The 24,845-nt window shown below is 40.9% G+C and overlaps 1 long non-coding RNA gene across 1 annotated transcript; it reads right to left on the reverse strand.

Annotated features, from left to right (window-relative positions):
• Positions 1–1,564: 1,564 nt before the first annotated feature.
• Positions 1,565–21,271, reverse strand: LOC140630891 (uncharacterized). Its single transcript, XR_012028578.1, has 3 exons — positions 21,053–21,271; positions 7,492–7,682; positions 1,565–1,746 (listed from the first exon to the last, which is right to left on the reverse strand). It is a non-coding gene; the product is annotated as an uncharacterized lncRNA (long non-coding RNA).
• Positions 21,272–24,845: the final 3,574 nt, after the last annotated feature.

Below are 24,845 nucleotides of genomic sequence, written 5' to 3' on the forward strand. Positions count from 1 at the left end.
ATCCACCTTGATGGCATTGCTGTCAGTGAGAGGCACATTCCTGTGGTCACCGTACCCACATATTAGCCATCCTGCTTCACTCTAGCTTGGAGTCTGGGCCCTAGAGGAGACAGAACTATGGCTCAAAACTCCATACCTCTTTGAACAATTAACCTCAACAGCGTGTAGCACTGAGCCGGAGAGAGAGAGATTCTCCCTCCACCTGTGCCATCTCGCGGACCTCAGCATATCCACAGAACCAGCGATGTTACTTCCTTCTGCCGGCGTCGCAGAGCCCGGCAGAAGCAAAAACACCAGTCAAGACCAAGTTGCAGTTCGTATTAAGCTCTGCAGGCCTTAGTAGCAAATAGCAGCGAGAGTAGCTTAAGCTAAAAAGCAGGGAAAAGCCAAGCACTGTGTGGTAGCCAACAGCACTTGTGCATGAGTCCATGTGAACCACCTCCTCAAGTTGCTGGAAACCATCAGGAGGACCATGACAGGAGCATGCGGTCTTATATAACAGGTGGGAGCGAGAGCCAGAAAAATATGTATTAGTCCTTTTTATAAAAACCTATTTCAAGTCCTGGGTTGGTGAGATGACACCTGTTAACATCATTCGACTTGGAACCGATTAAATTCCTCTTCTCTGGAACAAGTGTATTTCTGCTCTATAATAAGATTCTGCAAGCAAACAGCTTTCTTTCAGCGCATTAAACATAGCAACCGGGGAGAAAAAAGAAGCAGCCAAAAAATGTGTTTACTACTAGGCTAATTCCATCTGCCCTCAAAACATTCCCATATTTCAGATTGGCTTTGTTATTTTTCTGATGGGAAATAAGAATTCAGCAGTCTTTTGATGTGCTGTTACTGAGCCGCTCGGGGACACTAGCCAGGCACGCCTACTTGAAACCTTCTGTTTCCTAGTGAATTTGATCGAGGATTTCACTGAATCTCTTTTGAGAACCTGTCAGTCAGAATAACACAATCGCAATTTCAACACGAATAATAAGGATCAGATGAAATTGCTCGTTCTTTGTGAACGAGTTCATTTGGCTTTAGCTATGGCTATGAAAGCAGAGAGAACAGAGTTGTGAAGAATCATGAAAACCTAACTCTGCTCTCTGTGAAGGCAATGATAAAACCAAAGCGCCTCGTTGCAGCAATGTAGAAGATTAGCTGGATGCAAGCGGCAGGCTAGGTTTCCTTTTGGATGAGGGATGTACTATCTCTGAGAGCAATTGGGCACTTGTTCTAGAGTGTGGGGAGTAACCTAACCTTTTACACTTTTACAGTAAGTGATGTGAAGTTGCCAGGGGCTAGTATTCTGGGAATTGGGGCAGCTTATCTGAGAGAAGTGGTTCAGGCATCCTCTTTAGCTTGTATCTTGCTGGTTCTTGCCTTCAGTTGCCAGAGTAGAAGAGGAAAGGGGGCCCCCACACCTCAGGCCAATTATATCTGTGTCCTAATGGGGGTACCCCTTTTGCACTAACAAAACTCCAGCCAGCTAACTTTTTCTTCCTCTTCTCCCGCTCCACCCCACTTTGCTAGATGTTACAGCACCCACCCTGCCCTTACCTGTCAACCAACTCCCACTGAGTGCCAACACAAGCATAAGACATGCCTGTCACTTCCGCTGTGGACAACTGCATCTCCCAAGCACCACCACGGCTTCCCTTGTCTTGTGCCTATGAGACTCCTTTCCTCTGCAGCCACCTCTGCTGGGTACCACAGACTTTGACCACCGTGGTACCAGAGTTACACTCATTTCTGGAGAAAAATGAAGAGGGGCAGTGGGGAAGTGTGCCTTTTTGTGCATTACACACTGTTGAGGAATACCAGAGGAACACTTCCTTGCTCTCACTCCAGTGTCTTCCCAGTCACGAGTTCATAGGGGAAGGAATAGGCATCTTGTTACCTCAGACTCACCACTTCCTTTCCACCACTATACATTTGATACTAAACTTTTCTTTTCTTAGAATGAATTGTCTCTCGGCAGGTGGCTAAATTCCCAGAGCCAATCACTATCTCTCAGGTCTGCTCTATCGGGACATAAGACAGGTACTGACATATGTTGGAATGCAGCCCTATGTATGGCTCAGGCTCACGCTCAGGCCCTCCTGCATCAGCACCCTTGCACAGACAGTGTAGCATACTGCACTTCCCCCCAATTATCCTTCCACGGAGGTCAGAGTAGAAATGGACTTCTCTGGACTCCAGATAGAGAGCATACTGTTTTGTGTGTCAGTGATTTCCTGTAATTCCCAGATGAAGTTCAAAATCTTCAGCTGCAGAGACAGGAGCCTACCACAATCTAGCTTCTAAACTCACTGCCGTCCTGTGCAGCAATCCCAAACTTGCAGTCCTTGGGATGTTCTCTCTATGTGTGAATGCCATTCCCTTGGACTAAAACAGCCTTTCGCCCTCCACTCAACATTTTTTATTTTTGTTTGATGATTAACACTAGTACTGGAATCAAACATCCCTGATCTCTAGGGTTAGAATCCACGGCGCTGTACACACTACTAATTCCACTCTACTGTCAGCATGGACCTTCTTGTCCATCTTCCCAACTTAAGAACAGGGATCAGGGGCAGCCCCCGTGGCGCAGCGGTTTAGCGCCACCTGCAGGCCAGGGCGTGATCCTGGAGACCCTGGATGGAGTCCCACATCAGGCTCTCTGTATGATGCCTGCTTCTCCCTCTGCCTGTGTCTCTGCCTCTCTCTCTCTCTCTCTCTCTCTCTCTCTCTCAGAATAAATACAAAATCTAAAAAAAAAAAAAAAGAACAGGGATCAGATCTCTCTCCCTGTAGATGCACTGCTGAGTCAGGTAGCACAAAGAATGTAGTGGGCACCCCCACTGAAATTTGTTGGATAAAAATATGTCTGAATTCAAAAATGGTTGGTTAATAACTGTTCAACTCTGGAGAGTCATTGGCCAATGAATGTTTTCAAAATAAACCTCTCGGGGAGCCTGCGTGGTGCAGTTGGTTAAGTGTGGGATCTTGGCTTTGGCTCAGACCATAATCTCAGGGTCATGAGATCAAGTCCTGCATCAGGCCCCCTGCTCAGTGTGGCATCTGCTTAGGACTCTCTCCTCCCTCTGCCCCTCCTCCTGCTCACACACACTCTACATCTCTCTCCAAAATAAATAAATACATCTTTTTAAAAATAAAATAATACAAATAAATAAATAAGTAAAACTCTCTAACCTTTCAGTAATTTACATGAGAAAAGATGATAATGTTCACAAGACCCGGAGTAATTTGAACTACTCAGGATTTATTGATCTAAAAATAATACATTCTAGGCTTCTTATCCTTGGCCAGGTCTGACAGCTGTTTTTTAGGTTGGTACATTTTAATATGCTTTAAAGGGGTGATTTGGGGGGTTCCTTGGTTGGCTCAGTGGTTTGGTGCCTGCCTTCGGCCCAGGGCGTGATCCTGGAGGCCCAGGATTGAGTCCCACATCGGGTTCCCTGCATGGAGCCTGCTTCTCCCTCTGCCTGTGTCTCTGCCCCTCTCTCTGTGTCTCTCTCTCTCTTTCTCTCTGTCTCTGTCTCTCTGTGTGTGTCTCTCATGAATAAATAAATAAAATCTTTAAAAAATAAAGGGGTGATTTTCTCCCTATTGAAGCTGAACAGCAAAGTAATTTGTTGTAGATTTTTTAGAAGGAAACTTTAAAAGTTAGAAATGTAAAAAATAATTTAAATGTGCCTACCACACAAAATTAACAATTCTTAATATCCTTGTCATATTATTGCTTCATGTCTTTTTTAAATAAGGGGATTAAAATATGATTGATAAAGCTGAGGTCCCATTGAACCATCAATGCTATGCTCCTTTCCATCTCCCCAGATGAAACAGCTGCTATGAGTTTGGGATACAGTCCAAGTTCTATAATTAAATCTTTTAGATTTAGCATCTAGATTATGCTAGCCTGATAGCAGGCTGCTGCCTTTCTTCCTTCTCCAAAAACAGTTTGTGTAAAATAGGCATTATCTTTTTTTTCTTTTTAAGATTTGCAACCACCACTTCCTAAACCATATGGCCCTGGTGACCTTTCTGGAGTATGAGAGGAAAATTTTGACTACTTATTTCATGATTTTTCATGGTTATAGTTCCCATTTAATAGGTTTTCTATTTATTCTTAGGTTGATTCTGGCAATTTATTATATTACTAGAAAATTGTCCATTTAATGTTTTTGTAATTTTTCCAAGTATCAAATTTTAAGTTTTCATTTATTTTCTCTCAGTACTTTGAAGCAATAACTGAATTCTTTTTCAGCTTCTATTGCTATGACTGAGGAGTATACTACTGGTTCTTTCTCTATAGTGATTTCTAAGATTTTTTAAAAGGTTTTATTCATTTACTCATGAGAGACACAGAAAGACAGAGACATAGGCAAAGGGAGAAGCAGGCTCCCTGTGGGGACCCCAATGTGAGACTCAATCCCAGGACCCTGGGATGATGAACTGAGCCAAAGGCAGATGCTCAACCACTGAGCCACCCAGGTGCCCTGATTCCTAAGATTTTAACTTTTTTTAATGTCCTGCATCCCATTTCTATCTTCCATATTTCTCACATCTCTTTGTCTTTGCATCCTGGAAAACTCCTTTTGTTCTATCCTCCAATTCATTATCCCTCTCTTTGGCTCTTTCAAAATTACTGTTTAGGCCATCCTTTCTATTTTTAAATTTTATGACTATATTCTATTTCCAAGATTTCCCATAAGTTCATTTTCATGTATGACTCTTCTGCTCATATAAACTCCTAATCATATTATCATATGGAGTATGATTCTGCTTTCTGATGATATTTTTTGACAGTTTTAAACTTTAAGGCCTTTCTAGACTATTCTGTTAGTGTTCTTTCTTTAGTTATGAATTTTCTTATTTATGGATTTATGACTGTTTCTCATGACACTGATTGTCTTCATGCATGTCTTCATGTTTGTAGGACACAGGTGATATTTGAGAGCAAAGAAAATATCCCTTGTCTCCATATGGAAGAAGAGGACTACATCTCCATCCTTTCCTGATTGGGGCATGTTTCGTGCTTGATCTCATGAAGGCAAGGATGCCACTGCTCTGCCTCAATCCCAGCTTCCCAAGCACCACGAAGTCTTCAGGACTCGCTTATCTCCATAGTTTCCCTCTCTGCGTTTGTCCATAGAAGTTTTTCCAATGTGATTATATATATTATTTAATATTTTATCTCACATTCCTATGCATTTAGAACAGAAGGTGGAGATTTCTGCATGTACTCATTCTGTCATGCTGACCCAGAAATTTCACTTCTATTTTTTAAACAAATTATTACTAAGGTAAACAACAAAAACTAAAACTTTAATGCACTTTAAAATAAAAAAACGTGAACCTCATTTCCTAACCCTGAGGTAGTAAGGTAGGTGCATCTTTATTTTTTTCAATTCTCTCATTATGCTTCAAATTATTATGTGGTATTATGTGGACAATGGTGATAATAACTGTCATCACAGTGACATCTGATACTTTCAAAGTATGTGGCTTCTTTTTTAAAACTTTTTATTTATTTATTTGAGAGAGAGAGACAAAGAGCAGGATTTAGGGGGGTTGAGGAGGGTGGGAGGAGTAGAAGGAGAAGCAGACTCCCTGTGGAGCAGGAAGCTGGACATGGGGCTCCATTCCAGAACCCTGGGATCATGATCTGAGTGGAAGGCAGACACGTAACCAACTGAGCCACCCAGGCACCTCTCAAAGTATGTGGTTTCTTCAAAGCACTCGAGACTCATGAAATTCCTAGAGGAATAAATACAGGTTGTACTGTATTCTCTGTTTTTCAAATGAGGAAAATTAAATGGTCCATACAAATAGTTAAATGGTCAGGTAGGGATGGACTCTTACCCTTTATATATGAAAACAATATTTATAGTCATTCAAAGATACATATTCCATATCATGCTCTTTTCACTGGAAAAACGTTTCCTAAACTTTAAGAAAATATTTATCAACAAAATGCATACTGAAAAAAAAGTCTTAATAGCTTTAAATGAATTCTATAGCATCAATAAATATTTAAAAAATAGTGATAAGTGTCATGTATCCAGACCATAGGCTGTGCTTGATATGAATAAGAATTCATTAATCTTGGGGGCACCTGGGTGGCTCAGTTAAGTGTCTGCCTTCAGCTCCGGTCATGATCTCGGGATCCTGGGATTGAGCCTGACTCAGCAGGGAATCTGCTTCTTCCTTTCCCTCTGTGCTCTCTCTCTCTCTCTCTCACTCTTACTCTCTCAAGTAAATAAATAAAATCTTTAAAAAAAAACTCACAAACCTTGGTGGTAACTCCATAGCACCCAGGCACTGATCCAATCTACATCATTCATGGAACATCCTCAGTCCCTTGAAGTTTCATGAACAACAGGGGCACCTGGGGGGCTCAGTGGGTTAAGTGGCTGCCTTTGGCTCAGGTCATGATCTCAGAGTCCTGAAACCAAGCCCCACGTGAGGTTCCCTGCTTAGCGGGGAGCCTCCCTCTCCCTCTCCTTCCTGCTTGTGCTCTGTCTCTCAAATAAGTAAATGGAATGGTTTTTTTTTAATTTCATGAACAATATTACATAATAAATCTCTACCTGAACTTCTTGAAGAATTAGGAGAGTTCTGGTATCATTTGATACGGGGGAATCCAACATGGATCATTCAATGGGAATATGTTTATACTACTGACCTTCCTATGATTCCTAGAAAGTAATAAAACCAAAACAAAACTAAGATTAAAAATAAGAAAAACATTAGATAAGGAGAGAAGACAGAATATTCAATCGTCCATTCTTTTCTAAGGATAATGAATCTGCGACTCTATTAATTACTGAAGGATATCAGAGAAATTTTTGTTTTCCATGAAGTCTGCCCCCATACTCATCATACAAAGGAAGATCTTGCTGATAAAGGCCAGTACTTTCTTTTATGAATACATTACATGATTATCAAAAATTGAAATACAGACTGGCTGTCATGTTTTTAAAAACCATCTGTAGACAAAATTGTCACAGATAATTTGGTTGCAGCAAAATATAATTACTAGTTAGAACTATCTACACATGAGGCAGCCCGGGTCGCTCAGCGGTTTAGCGCCACCTTCATCCCAGGGCATGATCCTGGAGTCCCGGGATCGAGGCCTATGTCCGGCTCCCAGCATGGAGCCTGCTTCACCCTTTGCCTATGTCTCTGCCTCTCCCTCTCTTTCTCTGTGTCTCTCATGAATAAATAAATAAAATCTTTAATAAAAAAAACTATCAACACACAAACTTTTTATCAAATGAATAGCTCTCCTCTCCTTAAGAATAAAAAAAAAGAGATAAAGTATATTTGTTATTATTCATTACACCAAGCCTTATTTGTTTAAATAAAATTCATTTTCCTGATTATAAAAGTAATATGAGCAAATTGCAGGGGGAAAAAAGAGAAATATTAGGAGGAAACAATTAAGTTGAAAATAGCAACACTAAACACTATTAACATTTTGTCACTTACCTTCTGGTCTTCTAGTTATGTTTTTCATCCTAGAGACCATAACATCATGTGCTCAGAATGAATGGAGGCACGCTACAGAAGACCTCTGAGTTAGCTAGGACCAAAGCTGTGGAGTCCTTGGTGGCTGGGGAAGGAGGGGAAAGATTCTTTCACTTCTTCCTTCAATCATGTTGAATGATTTTTATGTTTTACTAAAAAATAAAATAAAATAAATTCAGTGATAAAACTATATAATGGGGAATAAATGGGGAAAAGTTTGTTCTGTCTACAATTAACCTCATTTATAATATTCTTACCATCCTAAGTTTGTATGGAATTGTAGAAGCTGTGAGTTGAGAGATTATTCTGTCCAATCTGTTTTATGGATGAGAAAATTAAGGCCAAGAGAAGTTAAATGACTTGACAGAAAAATCACATCTCTAATCCCTCTGCCCTATGTGTTGCATGTTAATATTAATTTACCTTGACTAGCTAAAAAGTATGTGCACTTTATTGATCCACTATAATATTTATCTGGATTTGTCATAAGTAATATTCTCAGTTATTAAAAGCTTTTCCCAACAGACAGACCCAAAATAATTCTCCCTGGTTATTCTCCTTCACAGCATTCTGTTCTTTTCCTTTATAGCACTTAGCACAAATTTTAAATATATGTTTACTTTGCTTATTTATTGCTCTAAACTCTTCAAAAGCTAACCTTTTGTGTATTCTGTTCTCCAAGATATACCTAGTGTCCAGCACAGCGCCTGGTCTTTAATGGGTGCTCAATAACATGCAATCAGAAGGTCATAAAGTTGTTTACTATGGTTTATCTTTGCTGACTGTCTTATCATGGGCACCAAAGTTCCCTCAATTTATTGAGCAAAGTTCTAGAACTTAGACAATGTAAAAAGCACATCATAGATGTATATGTACTTTAATCTCAAAAAGGAGTGACATCTGGATGGCTCAGTGGGTTAAGCAGCTGCCCTCCGTTCAGGTCATGATCCTGGAGTCCTGGGATCAAACCTTGCATCAGGCTCACTGCTTGATGGGCAGCCTGCTTCTTCCTCTCCACTCTTGTGCTCTCTCGCTCTCTCAAATAAATAAATAAAATCTTTTTTTAAAATCTCAAAAGGGACCTGATTATTATCTCTATTGTACTGTTAAAAAATACTGAGGCTAGTAGAGGTTAGGTAAATGTCAAAAGATCAGAAACCCAGCAAGTGACAGACAAAGGGTTCAATCCCAGGCTTAATTCCAGCATCTAAGCTTTGAAACTTTATGCTATCTGGTTGCTAATTTTCTGGCTTCAATTAATGTTCAAGATTCAGTAATAGGAATAGCATCTCTTTACCCTCAATTTAAAAGTTTTCTGGGCTTCTGGGTGAAGATAGCAGATTGAACATATGCATATGATTCTGGTCCCACTCCAAACCCTACTAAAATAACAGTAGAAAGATTAAAAAAAAATACATAAAGCCATAAGGACAAGGAGAATAAAAGAAGAAAAAGCAGCAAATAAATTTTAGAAGCTGTAAAGCAAAAGGACGGGCGTAACCAATTTAGCAAAGCTAAGAAAGCTGAATCCTAAACTGGTAGTAGGGAAAGCCAAGAGCCAGTCTGATTTAGACTACAGATTGGTGGCAGTGGGGATAAAAAGTGAGGTGGCTAAAATAAGAATTGTTTGAGAGTTTTTCAAGAAATTGTTACATGCCAAGATCTTTCCCTCCCCTAATCCTTGGTACAGCCAACAATTCCCCTTCCATCACCTGGTCAGAAGGCTGGGGTTTTATTCCCAAGAGAGAGCCTCTGGACTGAGAAACCAATGCACAGTTAAAGAAAGAAATACCCTATTGACAAGGGAGATTTAAATGAATGTACATCTATATGATGAACCTATCTCCCAACCAAGCCTTCTTCCCCTGCTCAGGTTCCAGAAGAGTAGAAGTTAAGCCTTCACATGAAGCTCCAGGCAAAAGATGAGAACTCTCTCTGAGGAATCTCAGCAGCCCAAGGGGAAAGGTTACTGACATTGGAATTCCCCAGTGAAAAGGCCTCAATATCAGTGGAACAGAATAGAAAACTCAGAAACAAACCCACAACTATATGGCCAATTAATGTTTGACAAAGCAGGAAAGAATATCCAACAAGAAAGACAGTCTCTTGAACAAGTGATGTTGGGAAAACTGAATAGCAACATGCAGAAGAATGAAACTGGACCACTTTTTACACCACGCACAAAAATAAATTCAAAATGGATTAAATAGCTAAATGTGAGACAGGAAACTATAAAAATCCTAGAAGAGGCAATAAGTTCTCTGATAGGCCATAACACCCTCTTACGAGATGTCTTCTGAGGTAAAGGAAACAAAAGTAAAAATGAACTATTGGGACTACTTCAAGATATAAAACTTCTGCACAGCAAAAGAAGCAATCAACACAACTAAAAGGCAACCTACAGAATGGCAGAAGATATTTTCAAATGACTGATCTGGGGGATCCCTGGGTCACCCAGCAGTTTAATGCCTGCCTTTGGCCCAGGGCATGGTCCTGGAGTCCCAGGATCAAGTCCTGCATCAGGCACCCTGATTGGGGCCTGCTTCTCCCTCTGCCTCTCTCTCTCTCTCTCTGTGTCTCTCATGAATAAATAAAAAAAAATATTTAAAAAAAAATGACTGACCTGATAAAGGATTAGTATCCAAAATCTATAAAGAACTTATAAAACTCAACGCACCAAAAACAAATAATCCAGTTAAAACAGAAGATATGAACAGACATTTTTCCAAAGAAGACATAGAGATGGTCAACAGACACATGCAGATGTGGGAAGGAAATGATCAAAACTATAGTGAGATATCACCTCACACCTGTCAGAATAGCTAAAATAAAAAACACGAGAAACAACAGTCGTTGGAGAGGATGTAGAGAAAAAGGAACCCTCATGTACTATTGATGGGAATGCGAACTGGTGCAGCCACTGTGGAAAACAGTATGGAGATTCCTCAGAAAGTTAAAAATAGAACTGTTCTATGATTTAGCAATTTCACTACTGGATATTTACCCAAATATACAAAAAGACTAATTCAAAGGGATACATGCACTCCTATAGTTATAGCAGCATCATTTATAATAGCCAAGAAATGGAAGCAGCCCAAATGTCCAACAATTGATGAATGGATAAGGAAGATGTAGTATACATACAATGGAATATTACCCGGGCATAAAAAGTAATGAAATCTTGCCATTTGCAACAACATGAATGGACTTAGTATTATGCTAGGTGAAATAAGTCAGTCAGAGAAAGACAAAAATCATACGATTTCAATCATATGTGGGATTTAAGAAACAAAATAAATAGGCGAAGGGAAAAGAAAGACAAACCAAGAAACAGAGTCTTAACTATAGATAACACACTGACGGTTACCAGAGGGAGGGTGCGCCGGGAGATGGGCAAAATAGGTGATGGGGATGAAGGGGTGCACTTGATATGATGAGCACTTGGCGTTGTGTATAAGTGATGAATCACTATACTGTACACCTGAAACTAATATAACATTACATGATGGGGCAAGACGGCGGAACAGTAGGGTCCCCAAGTCACCTGGCCCCACCCACTTACCTAGATAACTTTCAAATCATCCTGAAAACCTATGAATTCGACCTGAGATTTAAAGAGAGAACAGCCTGAACGCTACAGAGAGAAGGGTTTCCCCTTCTAACAAGGTAGGAAGGCGGGAAAAAAAAAAAAAAAAAAGAATCCAGTGGGGGAGGTGCCCCGCGAGGAGCTGGGTTAGGTGGGGTGGGGTGGATGCGAAAGCCTCCAGGACAGGAAAGCCCAGCCCTGGAGAAGTGGGAACTTTAAAAATCCACCCCGGATTCTTCCCAGACCGAAAAGCACTTAGCAGGGAACTCAGGCAGAACCGCAGGAGGGGCAGTGGGGCCTCCAGTCTCCAGGAGTCACTAATACAGGAAGTGCACCCGGGGATGGGAGGGGAGCGCCACAGACTGTGGGCCGAACTGGGAAAGGGCTGGAGTGGGGGCCTGGCGAGGCCTCAGGGGGAAGCTGGTGGGTCAGGCTGGGGCTGGGGCTGGGGGTGAGGCTGGGGGTGGGGGGGCTGTGCCCTGCTGCCTTCAGGAGCTGCCCCCGGGAGCGCTATTGCAGCAGCACAGGCCCTGGATCCCAGGGCCACTGGGGACACAGCCCATGATCCTGCGCTGCCCCTGGGACAGCCGGAGGCTGGGAGGGACCAGGACAGCAAGGATGCTGCTGCCACCGGGCGCCCCCAAGCTGTGCAGGTCAGCACCCCAGCCGCCCCGGGAGCACCCAGGCCAGTGCGGACTGGAACTGCAGTAATTACTGCGGAAGCTGACTCTAGAGCTGGAGAGCTGGCTGCTGCCAGTGGTGTTGTTCCTCCTTGTGTCACCCTGGACCTGAGAGGGGCGGGACTGCCAGGGGACAGAGGCCGAAGGGGGGTAAACACTCCCACTGAGCCCCGGCACCCGACGGGGGGGTGGTGCAGCTCCCCCAGGTGCACACACCTGAGAATCAGCACAGCAGGCCCCTCCCTCTGAAGACCAACTGGAAGCACAGGGGAAGAGCAAGTTGTTGACCGAGCAGCACTGGAAAGCTCCAAGGGAAGTCAAGGGATTTACAGTATATAGAACCAGAGGGTACCCCTCCTTGATTATTTTCTGTTTTTTCTTTTTTTTTTTCCTTCCTTTTACAGTACAACTTGTTTTTAGCCACTCTGCACTGAGCAAAATGACTCGAAGGAAGAACTCACCACAAAAGAAAGAATCAGAAACAGTACTCTCTGCCACAGAGTTACAGAATTTGGATTACAATTTGGTGTCAGAAAGCAAACTCAGAAGCACAATTATAAAGCTACTGGTGGCTCTGGAAAAAAGCAAAAAGGATTCAAGAGACTTCATGACTGCAGAATTTACATCTAATCAGGCCGAAATTAAAAATCAATGAAATGAGATCCAAACCAAGCTGAAGGTCCTAATGACAAGGGTTAATGAGGTAGAAGAAAGAGTGAGTGACATAGAAGACAAGGTGATGGCAAGGAAGGAAGCTGAGGAAAAAAGAGAAAAACAATTTAAAAACCATGAGGAACAGTTGAGGGAAATAAATGACAGCCTCAGAAGGAAAAATCTACGTTTAATTGGGGTTCCAGAGGGCACCGAGAGGGACAGAGGGCCAGAAAGCATATTTAAACAAATCATAGCTGAGAACTTCTCTAATTTGGGGTGGGAAACAGGCATTCAGATCAAGGAGATAGAGAGATCCTCCCCTAAAATCAATAAAAACCATTCAACACCTCCTCATTTAATAGTGAAACTTGCAAATTCCAAAGATAAAGAGAAAATCCCTAAAGCAGCAACAGACAAGAGATGCCTGACTTATATGGGGAGAACTATTAGATTAACAGCAGACCTCTCCACAGAGACCTGGCAGGCCAGAAATGACTGGCAGGATATATTCAGGCTCCAAAATGAGAAGAACATGCAGCCAAGAATACTCTATCCAGCAAGGCTGTCATTCAGAATAGAAGTAAAGACAAAGAGCTTCCAAGATAGGCAGAAACTGAAAGAATATATGACCACCAAACCAGCTCTGCAAGAAATATTAAGGGGGACTCTGTAAAAGAAAGAGGACGCCCAAAGAAATAATCCACAGAAACAGGGACTGAAGAGGTATTATGATGACACTAAATTCATATCTTTCAATGGTAACCCTGAATGTGAATGGGCTTAATGATCCCATCAAAAGACACAGGGTTTCAGACTGGGTAAAAAAGCAAGACCCATCTCTTTGCTGTCTATAAGAGACTCATTTTAGACCTAAGGACACCTCCAGCCTGAAAATGAAAGTGTGGAGAACCATTTACCATTCAAAAGGTCCTCAAAAGAGAGCAGAGGTAGCAATCCTCATATCAGATAAATAAGTTTATCCCAAAGACTGTAGTAAGAGATGAAGAGGGACACTTTATCATACTTAAAGGATCTATGCAACAAGAGAGGACCTAGCAATCATGAATATTTATGCCCCTAATGTGGGAGCTGCCAAGTATATCAATAACCAAAGTAAAGACATATACTAATAGTAGGAAACTTCAACACAGCACTTTCTGCAAATGACAGATTTTCTAAGCACAACATCTCCAAAGAAACAAGAGCTTTAAATGATACACTGGACCAGATGGATTTCACAGATACATACCGAACTTTGCATCCGAACACAACTGAATACACATTCTTCTCAGTGCCCATGGAACTTTCTCCAGAATAGACCATATACTGGGTCACAAATCAGGTCTGAACCGATACCAAAAGATTGGGATTGTCCCCTGCATATTTTCAGGCCATAAGGCTTTGAAACTAGAACTCAATCACAAGAAGTAATTTGGAAGAAATTCAAACACATGGAAATTAAAGAGCATCCTGCTAAAAGATGAAAGGGTCAACCAGGAAATTAGAGAAGAATTTAAAAGATTCATGGAAACTAATGAGAATGAAGATACAACCATTCAAAATCTTTGGGATGCAGCAAAAGCAGTCCTGAGGGGGAAATAAATCGAAATACAAGCATCCCTCAAAAAAACTGGAAAAAATTTAAATACACAAGCTAACCTTGCACCTAAAGAAACTGGGGAAAGAACAGCAAATAAAACCTACAACCAGCAGAAGAAGAGCTAATAAGGATTTGAGCAGAACTCAATGAAATAGAGACCAGAAGAACTGTAGAACATATTGACAAAACCAGGAGTTGGTTCTTTGAAACAATTAATAAGATATATAAACCATTAGCCAGCTTTATTAAAAAGAAAAAGACTCAAATTAATAAAATCACATATGAAAAAAGGAGAGATCACAACCAATACCAAGGAAATACAAACGATTTAAAAAACATATTATAAGCAGCTGTACGCCATTAAATTAGGCAATCTAGAAGAAATGGACGCATTTCTGGAAAACCACAAACTACCAAAACTGGAACAGGAAGAAATAGAAAACCTGAACAGGCCAATAACCAGGGAGGAAATTGAAGCAGTCATCAAAAGCCTCCCAAGACGCAGAAGTCCAGGGCCAGATGGCTTCCCAGGGGAATTCTATCAAACGTTTAAAGAAGAAACCATACCTATTCTGCTAAAGCTGTTCCAAAGGATAGAAAGGGATGGAATACTTCCAAACTCCTTCTATGAGGCCAGCATCACCTTAATTCGAAAACCAGACAAAGAACCTACCAAAAAGGAGAATTATAGACCAATATCCCTGATGAACATAGATGCAAAAATTCTCAACAAGATACTAGCCAATAGGATCCAACAGTTCATTAAGAAGATTATTCACCATGACCAAGGGGGATTTATCCCCAGGATGCAGGGTTGGTTCAATACTTGTAAAGCAATCAACGTGATAGATCACATCAACAAGAGAAAAAACAAGAACCATATGGTCCTCTCCATAGATGCAGAGAAAGCATTTAACAAAATACAGCATTCATTCCTGATCAAAACTCTTCAGAGTGTAGGGATAGAGGGAACATTCCTCAGCATCTTAAAAGCCATCAACGAAAAGCCCACAGCAAATATCATTCTCAGTGGGGAAACACTGGGAGCCTTTCCCCTAAGATCAGGAACACGACAGGGATGTCCACTCTCACCACTGCTATTCAACACAGTACTGGAAGTCCTCGCCTCAGCATCAGACAACAAAAAGAAATAAAAGGCATTCAAATTGGCAAAGAAGAAGTCAAACTCTCCCTCTTTGCAGATGACATGATACTGTACATAGAAAACCCAAAAGCCTCCACTCCAAGATTGCTAGAACTCATACATCAATTTGGCAGTGTGGCGGGATACAAAATCAATGCCCAGAAATCAGTGGCATTTCTATACACTAACAATGAAACTGAAGAAAGAAATTAGGGAGTCAATCCCATTTACAACTGCACTGAAAAGCATAAGACACCTAGGAATAAACCCAACCAAAGAGGTAAAGGATCTATACCCTAAAAACTATAGAACACTTCTGAAAGAAATTGCGGAAGACACAAAGAGATGGAAAAATATTCCATGCTCATGGATTGGAAGAATTAATATTGTGAAAATGTCTATGCTACCCAGGGGAATTACACATTCAATGCAATCCCTATCAAAATGCCATGGACTTTCTTCAGAGATTTGGAACAAATCATCTTAAGATTTGTGTGGAATCAGAAAAGACCCCGAATAGCCAGGGGAATATTGAAAAAGAAAACCAGAGCCAGGGGCATCACAATGTCAGATTTCAGGTTGTACTACAAAGTTATGATCATTAAGTAATGGTACTGGCACAAAAACAGACACATAGATCAATGGAACAGAATAGAGATCCCAGAAATGGACCCTCAACTCTATGGTCAACTAATATTCAACAAAGCAGGGTAGACTATCCACTGAAAAAGGACAGTCTCTTCAATAAATGGTGCTGGGAAAATGGGACAGCCACGTGCAGAAGAATGAACCTAGACCATTCTCTTACATCATACACACAAATAAACTCAAAATGGATGAAAGATCTAAATGTGAGTCAAGAATCTATCAGAATCCTAGAGGAGAACACAGGCAATACCCTTTTTGAACTTGGCCACAGCAACTTCCAGCAAGATACATCCATGAAGGCAAGGGAAACAAAAGCAAAGATGAACTATTGGGACTTAATCAAGATAAAAAGCTTCTGCACAGCAAAAGAAAGAGTCAACAAAACTAAAGACAACCTACAGAATGGGAGAACATATTTGCAAATGACCTATCAGATAAAAAGCTAGTATCCAAGATCTATAAAGAACTTATTAAACTCAACAGCAAAGAAACAAACAATCTTATCATGAAATGGGCAAAAGACATGAACAGAAATTTCAGCAAAAAAAGACATAGACATGGCCATCAAGCACATGAGAAAATGCTCCACATCGCTTGCCATCAGGGAAATACAAATCAAAACCACAATGAGATACCACCTCACACCAGTGAGAATGTTGAATATTAACAAGACAGGAAACAACAAATGTTGGAGAGGGTGTGGAAAAATGGGAACCCTCTTGCACTGTTGGTGGGAATGTGAACTGGTACAGCCCCTCTGGAAAACTGTGTATAGGTTACTCAAAGTGTTAAAAATAGAATTGCCCTATGACCCAATATTTGCACTGCTGGGGATTTATCCCTAAGATATAGATGCAGTGAAAAACTGAGACACCTGCACCCCAATGTTTATAGCAGCAATGTCCACAATAACCAAACTATGGAAGGAGCTTCGCTGTCCATCGAAAGATGAATGGAGAAAGAAGATGTGGCCTATATATACAATGGAATATTACTTGGCCATTAGAAATGTTTAAAAAAAAAAAGAAATGACAAATACCCACCATTTGCTTCAACGTGGATGGAACAGAGGGTATTATACTTAGTGAAGTAAGTCAATCGGAAAAGAACAAACTTTATATGGCCTCATTCATTTGGGGAATATAAAAAATAGTGAAAGAGAATAAAGGGGAAAGGAGAGAAAATGAGTGAGAAATATCAGTGGGGGTGACAGAACATGAGAGACACCTAACTCTGGGAAAGGAACAAGGGGTGGTGGAAAGGAGGTGGGGGGTTGGGGTGCCTGAGTGACGGGCACTGAGGGGGGCACTTGACGGGATGAGCACTGAGTGTTATGCTATACGTTGGCAAATTGAACTCCATTAAAAAATATACAAACAATTTTTAAAAAAATAAAAGAAAAAAACACTATATGATAACTAACTGGAATTAAAACAAAAACTTAACAATCCAAAAAAATAAAGAAGAAAAGGCCCCCAAAGCACATGGTTTCTTTAAAATTTTAATTATTTACTTGTGAGAAAGAGAGACAGCACAAGAGCCGGGGAAAGGGACAAGGGAGAGGGAAAAACAGACTCCCTGCTGAGCAGAGAGCCCAAAGCAAGACTCGATCCCAGGACCCCAGGATCATGACCTGAGTCAAAGGTAGATGCTCAACTGACCGAGCCACACAGGCACCCCTCAATAGCTCATCTTATAGAGAATTTTACAATGAGAAGCTTGATTCATGTCCTCAAAAACTCTTAGCAGTTTTTCATCCACATACTTAATTATTAGCCAAAAATGTAGAAGTTAGAGCCTAAAATAAACAGAAGAAAAGCAGCTTACAGGAAAAAAATCATATGGAGGAGAAGAAACATGCAAAGAAGAAGAATTCAACGTGGTGTCCAACTTCTCACCAGCAATATTGGAAGCTAGTAGGCAATGGAGAAATTACCTCAAAATTCTGAAGAGAAACTATATCCAACTGAGAATTTTATCCCCAGTCGACTATCCATCAAGTGAAAGGGTAAAGATATTTTTAGACATACTTGGCTTCAAATAATTAGCTTCCCATTAATTCAGCCCCAGATGGTGTGTTCCACAAAAATGAGGGGGTTACCTGTGAAAGAGGATATGAGATCCAAAAAACTACAGATTCCAAGAAGATAGCAAGATAATCATGGCAAAGTGACACCTGGGTACCTTAGAATAAAGAGCCAGTGGTTCACACTGGAGTAGGTCAGGCAGCCATGAGTGATGGCCTTCTGGAAACTGCAAACCACTAGGAAGCCTGATATGCCTGAAGGTCTTGACAGGAGTTTTAGAGAATGGCAAAATTTGGAGTTAAATAACTGATAAGTATTAGAAAAGCAAGCTAGCAAACTTTTTACTGCCAGGAAAAAATTAAATTTCATACAGAAAATGAAAAGTAGTCACAGTTTATTACATGGCTCAATTACAACACTAATGCAAAAAAATGAATATTGAGCTAAATGATATTAAAGTATAACTCTATTGGGACATGGCAGGGGAGGCAGGAGTAAAAAGAAATAAGTCAGAGTGACTTATCTACCATAGTGACAAGTCAATACGAAAACTCAAGGAATGATGCAAACATGTTATTTAAAAATATATAAGTAAACATGAAATGAATCATCAAAAAGGTGGAGATGGCTGGCTTCAGAGGAAGGAGATGTGGGAGTGAGTGCAGAACTGCTCTTGTGTGTTGTAAAGTCATTAGTCACTTTGCACTAGGACCTATATAACTTCAAAGATTCAAATGTAGGGATGCCTGGGTGGCTCATCAGTAAGCATCAGTAAGCATCTGCCTTCAGCTGTTTCTCCCTCTGCCTGTGTCTCTGCCTCTATCTGTGTCTCTCATGAATAAATAAGTAAAATCTTTAAAAAAAAAAAAAAAGATTCAAATGTAGATGGGGCCCTGGGTGTCTCAGTCAGTTAATCGTCTGACTCTTGATTTCAGCTCAGATTGGGATCTCAGGGTTGTAAGACTGAGCCCTGCATAGGCTCCCAGCTCAGGACAGAGTCTGCTTGAGATTCTCTCTCTTCCTCTGTCCCTATGCCCTGCTTGTGCACGTGTGTGTGTGTGTGTGTGCTTGCGCACGCACGCGCTCACTCTCCCTCTAAAAAAGACAAAATGAAATGTAGATAAATGTTTTTACATGTTATAACACATTCATCCTACCCTCTCTCTCCTCTTCTTTCCTTCCCTTCTCTCTCTCTCTCTCTCTCTCTCTCTCTGTTATAAACCTTATGCCAACCCCTCCAGCCAATCAGCTGGAAAAGAGAGTTGGTTTTAAAGGACTAGGGGACTTACTCTGGTAAATCAGTAGAACTCAAATAGACAACAAAGAAGACCATTTCCTTTCTAGCACTCTATGTAAATGGATCCCAAACTTACTGGAAATGGAATTCTAATTTTACCGTAAAACAACATGTTTATGATTTATCTTTCACCTGTCCATAGCTGCCTGTATTTCTTTCCACTGATCTTCCCCCTAAAAACCCTGCATCATCACTAGGTTGACTTTTGAAACTTCTTCCAGACTTTATTACATTTGTATTTTCTCTTACTTTATTCTTTCTCTTTAGCTAATGCCTGTGTTAATATTTGACCCTTGCAAGGGGTGTTGGGCCAAAGATAGTCCTTGGTCAAATTGTGGCCTGAGAGAGATGGAGAGGTGCCTTAGGGGACTCAGATTACACTTCCAAGGCGTTCTCATGTAACATGCCTTTGATCAAAACACTGAGAAACACAAACCCTCACGTCCTCCTCAGCACAAAAGCAGCCAGGACCCTGTTCTCTTGGATCAAGTATGCCAACTGTTCCATAGGGCTCCATATGCAGTAAACACCCACAGTGGCAGATCTGCAGAGGTACAGGATGACGTGGGTCAGAGAGAGGGAGAGGCAGGGAGGGACACCGGAGGGGCTATTTCCCTTTGTGCTGGCTATGCCGTCGGCACTTGCAGCAGTGCTCAGCACATACTAGGTCTTCAACAAACATTTGTTGAGTAAAGTCCTGAATAAACATGCTGCTCTGTCTGGCACACCCTTTACTTTTCTCAGATTAACACATTCTTGCTCATCCTTCAAGATTCAGTTCACTTCCCTCTCATACAGCTTTCTTTGACCCACTAAACTCTTCTCTCTCTATTTATTGGCATTTTGAATAGATTTCTGTTGTTTATTATTACATCACAGCATTGCAGTTACTTGGTTGCCTGACTGTTAGTTCCTTGAGAGCTAAGAATTTGCCTTGTTTATTTCTATATCCGTGCCTAGCACAGTACCTGTATATTCATTCATTCATTTAACAGGATTTCAGTACTTCTTATGCTCCAGGCACTAGAATGGGCTCTGGGGATACAGCAGTGAGCAAGACACACCTCCTATACCCCCAGGCTTCCATTCTATTCAGGATTGCAGACAATTAAAATAATCCTGGCACATGCAATGATAAGGGTTGTGAGTATGCTACGGGATCCCATGGGAAAAGCATCACACAAAGAATATGAGGGATCAGAAAAAACCTCCAAGGGGACACTGCCCAGAAAGACAAAGAACATCTGAAGAATGAGAAGTTAGCCAGGAAGGGTGAGAATGAGTGTTCCAGGAACTATAACAAGTATGGGGAATGGAAGAAAGGAGAGTAGAAGAAGAATGGATAGATGGGAGAAAGAAAGAAAAAATGAGAGATACGATGGAGGGAGAGAGGAAGGGCTACTGAATGATCTCACTGGTCTCATAATACTTCTTGTTCGAGGGCAGCCTGGGTGGCTCAGCGGTTTAGCACCACCTTCAGTCCAGGGCATGATCCCAAAGACCCAGGATCGAGTCCCACGTTGGGCTCCCTGCATGGAGCCTGCTTCTCCCTCTGCCTGTGTCTCAGCCTCTGTGTGTGTGTGTGTGTGTGTGTGTGTGTGTGTGTGTCTCATGAATAAATAAGTAAAATCTTTTTAAAAAATACTTCTTGTTCCAGAAGGTGGCCTTACCAAGAGTCTTAAGCTACCAGAGGCCCCCTGCTATCCCATCTGATCTGGATGATCTGTTTTCACCCCAGTCACAGAATCACAGGCTACTTTTGAGCTGCAAAGTGTCTTCAAACCTAGTTCTATAACTCTCATTTTACAGATATGAAAACTGAAGCTCCCCGAAGTGAGTAATAAAAACATTTTGCTTTTATCTCTCATCTCACGAAGTATTCTCACCCCTATCCAGCCCTGTGAGACAGCACCATTGTTCTTCACATATCAGGAAACTGAGGCTCAAGTGGAGTTAGTGGTAGCACTGGAAGCCAGGCCTTCTGGTATCACATTCACTGCTCATTCTGCCCCATCTCAGCTCCTCTACCAAAGTCACAGCATTAGGAAAAGAGCCAGTAGTAGACTGGACTCTTCATCCAAAGCTCCTTCCAGAAGGCAAGAGCGTCCTGACACCCGATACGGACTGAGCACGGCTAATTATCACAGTATGTCCCATCACAAGAATACTTGTGCCGGGTGAGTCGTTCGCCAGCAGCCTGAAGGACACTGAAATGATTGGGGTTTACTTGGTCTTGTCTTGACTTGGTATAAGGTTATAGGTCAGCCTCCTTACAAATGAAAAGATTGTAACTTTCACTATATAAAAATATTGAATTTTTATAGAAGCAAGACTCCATAAACAAAGTTAAAAGATAAGCCAAAGACTGGGAAAAAAATAGGAACTACACATCAAAATGAAGAAATAATATCCAGAGTTCAGGAAATCCCTGCAAATCAAAAAGAAAAAGACATAACCCAATAGAAAAATGGGCAAAGACTATCAGTAGGCAGTTTACAACAAACAGGAAACTTTAATGGTCAATAAATGCATGAAAAATGCTCACTGTTAATTTAAAAATGCACAGGAAAACACTAAGATAACAAGCCTTCCATTGCAATCAGATTTATAATAATTTTTAAGTCTAGGGTGGGGGAATGGAGTAACTGGGTGACAGGCATTAAGGAGGGCACTGGGTGTTATACTATATGTTGGCAAGTTGAATTTAAATTTTAAAAACATATAAGGTCTAATAATGGGAAGTGTTTGTTAATGAAGATAGAACAACCAAGAATTCCACTCTGGAAAGGAATAAAACAATATATAATAAAGCTGAAAACGCTCATTGACCCAGAAATTAATTCCATTTCTAGATACATAGATACATATGTGACAGATGATAGGTAGATAGATAGATAGATAGATGATAGATAGATAATGGATAAATGATAGATAATTCAAGAAACTTACACACACACACACAGAGGTACATACAAAGTGATTCACTGAAGTATTGTTTGCCATCAAAATTTTTAGAGAGCAAGGGCTCCTGGGTGGCTCAGCAGTTGTGCATCTGCTTTGGCTCAGGGCCTGATCCCAGATTCGAGTCCTGCATCGGGCTCCTTGTATGGAGCCTGCTTCTCCCTCTGCCTATGTCTCTGCCTCTCTCTCTGTGTCTCTCATGAATAAATAAATAAAATCTCACAGAGGAAGACATAGACATGGCCAACAGGCACATGAGAAAATGCTCTGTATCACTTGCCATCAGGGAAATACAAATCAAAACCACAATGAGATACCACCTCACACCAGTGAGAATGGGGAAAATTAGCAAGGCAGGAAACAACAAATGTTGGAGAGGATGCGGAGAAAAGGAAACCCTCTTGCACTGTTGGTGGGAATGTGAACTGGTGCAGCCACTCTGGAGAGCTGTGTGGAGGTTCCTCAGAGTTAAAAATAGCCTGCCCTACGACCCAGCAATTGCACTGCTGGGGATTTACCCCAAAGATACAGATGCAATGAAACGCCGGGACACCTGCACCCCGATGTTTCTAGCAGCAATGTCCACAATAGCCAAACTGTGGAAGGAGCCTCGGTGTCCATGGAAAGATGAATGGATAAAGAAGATGTGGTCTATGTATACAATGGAATATTACTCAGCCATTAGAAATGACAAATACCCACCATTTGCTTCGATGTGGATGGAACTGGAGGGTATTATGTTGAGTGAAATAAGTCAATCGGAGAAGGACAAACATTATATGGTCTCATTCATTTGGGGTATATAAATAATAGTGAAAGGGAATAGAGGGGAAGGGAGAAGAAATGGGTAGGAAATATCAGAAAGGGAGACAGAACATGGAAGACTCCTAACTCTGGGAAACGAACAAGGGGTGGTGGAAGGGGAGGAGGGCAGAGGGTGGAGGTGACTGGGTGGTGGGCACTGATGGGAGCACTTGATGGGATGAGCACTGGGTGTTATTCTGTATGTTGGCAAATTGAACACCATAAAAATAAATTTATTATTAAAAATAAATAAATAAATAAATAAATAAATAAATAAATAAATAAATAAAAAAAATCTTTAAAAAATTTTAGGAGAGCAAATTTCAGAATGTTATATACTATATTACCATTTCTATAAATTAAAATAATTCTGTAATACTTAATGCATATGTGAGCAAAAGTGTAAAAGCATAGACTGAACATATACCAAATTTATGGTAATGGTTTCTTCTGGGAAAGGGCAGGAATAAGATTAAGAAGGGAACATAAGGACTTCAACTTTGTTGGGCTTCCTTTTTTTCTCTTTTTATTTGAGTGTAATTGAAACACAAGGTTACATTAGTCTCGTGTACAACATAGTGATTTAACTTTTCTATACATGATGTTACTCTTGGGCTTTTTTTCTTAAAAATAATTTTTTAATCCAACTCTAAAACTTAAAAAAATATTTTATAACTCTTTGTTCATTTCTGCACCAAAATTCTTTTTCAAAACATTTTAAGGAAGTCTGACATTTCACACGCAATTTTCAAATATTCTCATCCCATCCAGTCTTAACACCTCCAGTCTGTTCATCTGCTAGAGAAAGAAAAGGTAGATTAGACCACCTCTAAGACTGCCTCCAGGCCTGACACTCTAACCTCCTACGGAATCTCAAAAGGCTTTAAAGAGATTGTAGATGGGTGACCTTTTGTTTGAGTAAGTTCTGGAAAGGGGCTAGGAATATACTGTCAGCTGTTACAAGGGAAGGAAGCCCTGGAACATTTTTTAAATTATGAAAGCTTCTTCTTTTCTCAGTAGCCTCACCCCACAGGCATTCCCCAGTTAGTGTCTTATCTATTTATATTCTGGGAACCCTATCTAAATTAAGCTTCCACACCAGGTTTAAATGGTGATGGGGTCTGGACATTCTGGACTGTTTCTCTCTCCCCCACCCCCAGCCAAATGCCTTGACATGAAACTTCATTATTACTAATTCTTGGATAAAACACTAAGCTTAAAGGTTTGGTGACCATATATTGAAACCAGAAGTAGAACTTGTTATCTGACACAGTTTTGATGACGGGACCAAATACTTGCCATCAGAATGATCCCACCAAGTCTCCAGTCTTGCAGGAGACGACAGGGACCAGGTAGCAGGTTTGAGAGGAAGACTGGCAGAACCAAGGATCTTTTTTTTTTTTTTAAGATTGTATTTATTTATTCTTGAGAGACACAGAGAGAGACAGAGACTCAGACGGAGAAGCAGGCTCCCTAGAGGGAGCCCGATGCAGACTTGATCCCAGGACCCCAGGATCAGGCCCTGAGCCAAAGGCAGATGCTCAACCACTGAACCACCCAGGTGCCCCAGAACCAAGGATCTTATACACAGTCAAGCTGTCCTCCAGGCACACACAAGCACTTCTGGAAAAACCTACTAGGGATAAGTTTCATTCAACCAAGAGAAAACTAAGAAAACTTCAGCAAGGTTTCTGATGATGAGCAGTGGATATATTTCACTGCAGAACTAAGAATGAAACAAGGCGTGGAAAATAGTATGTGAACAAAATAAAAACAAATCCTCTAACATAACAGGAAGAGAAGCGATAAAGGAGAGTAGAAAAAAGATGACTGGCTCTGAATGAAAAGGATGCCCTTTTAAACTGAAAGGGTATTGTTAGTTTAAAGACAGGAAGTAGGGGTACAAGAAAAGAC

Source organism: Canis lupus, chromosome 3 (genome assembly GCF_048164855.1).
Source record: "Canis lupus baileyi chromosome 3, mCanLup2.hap1, whole genome shotgun sequence".
Classification (NCBI taxonomy): domain Eukaryota; kingdom Metazoa; phylum Chordata; class Mammalia; order Carnivora; family Canidae; genus Canis; species Canis lupus.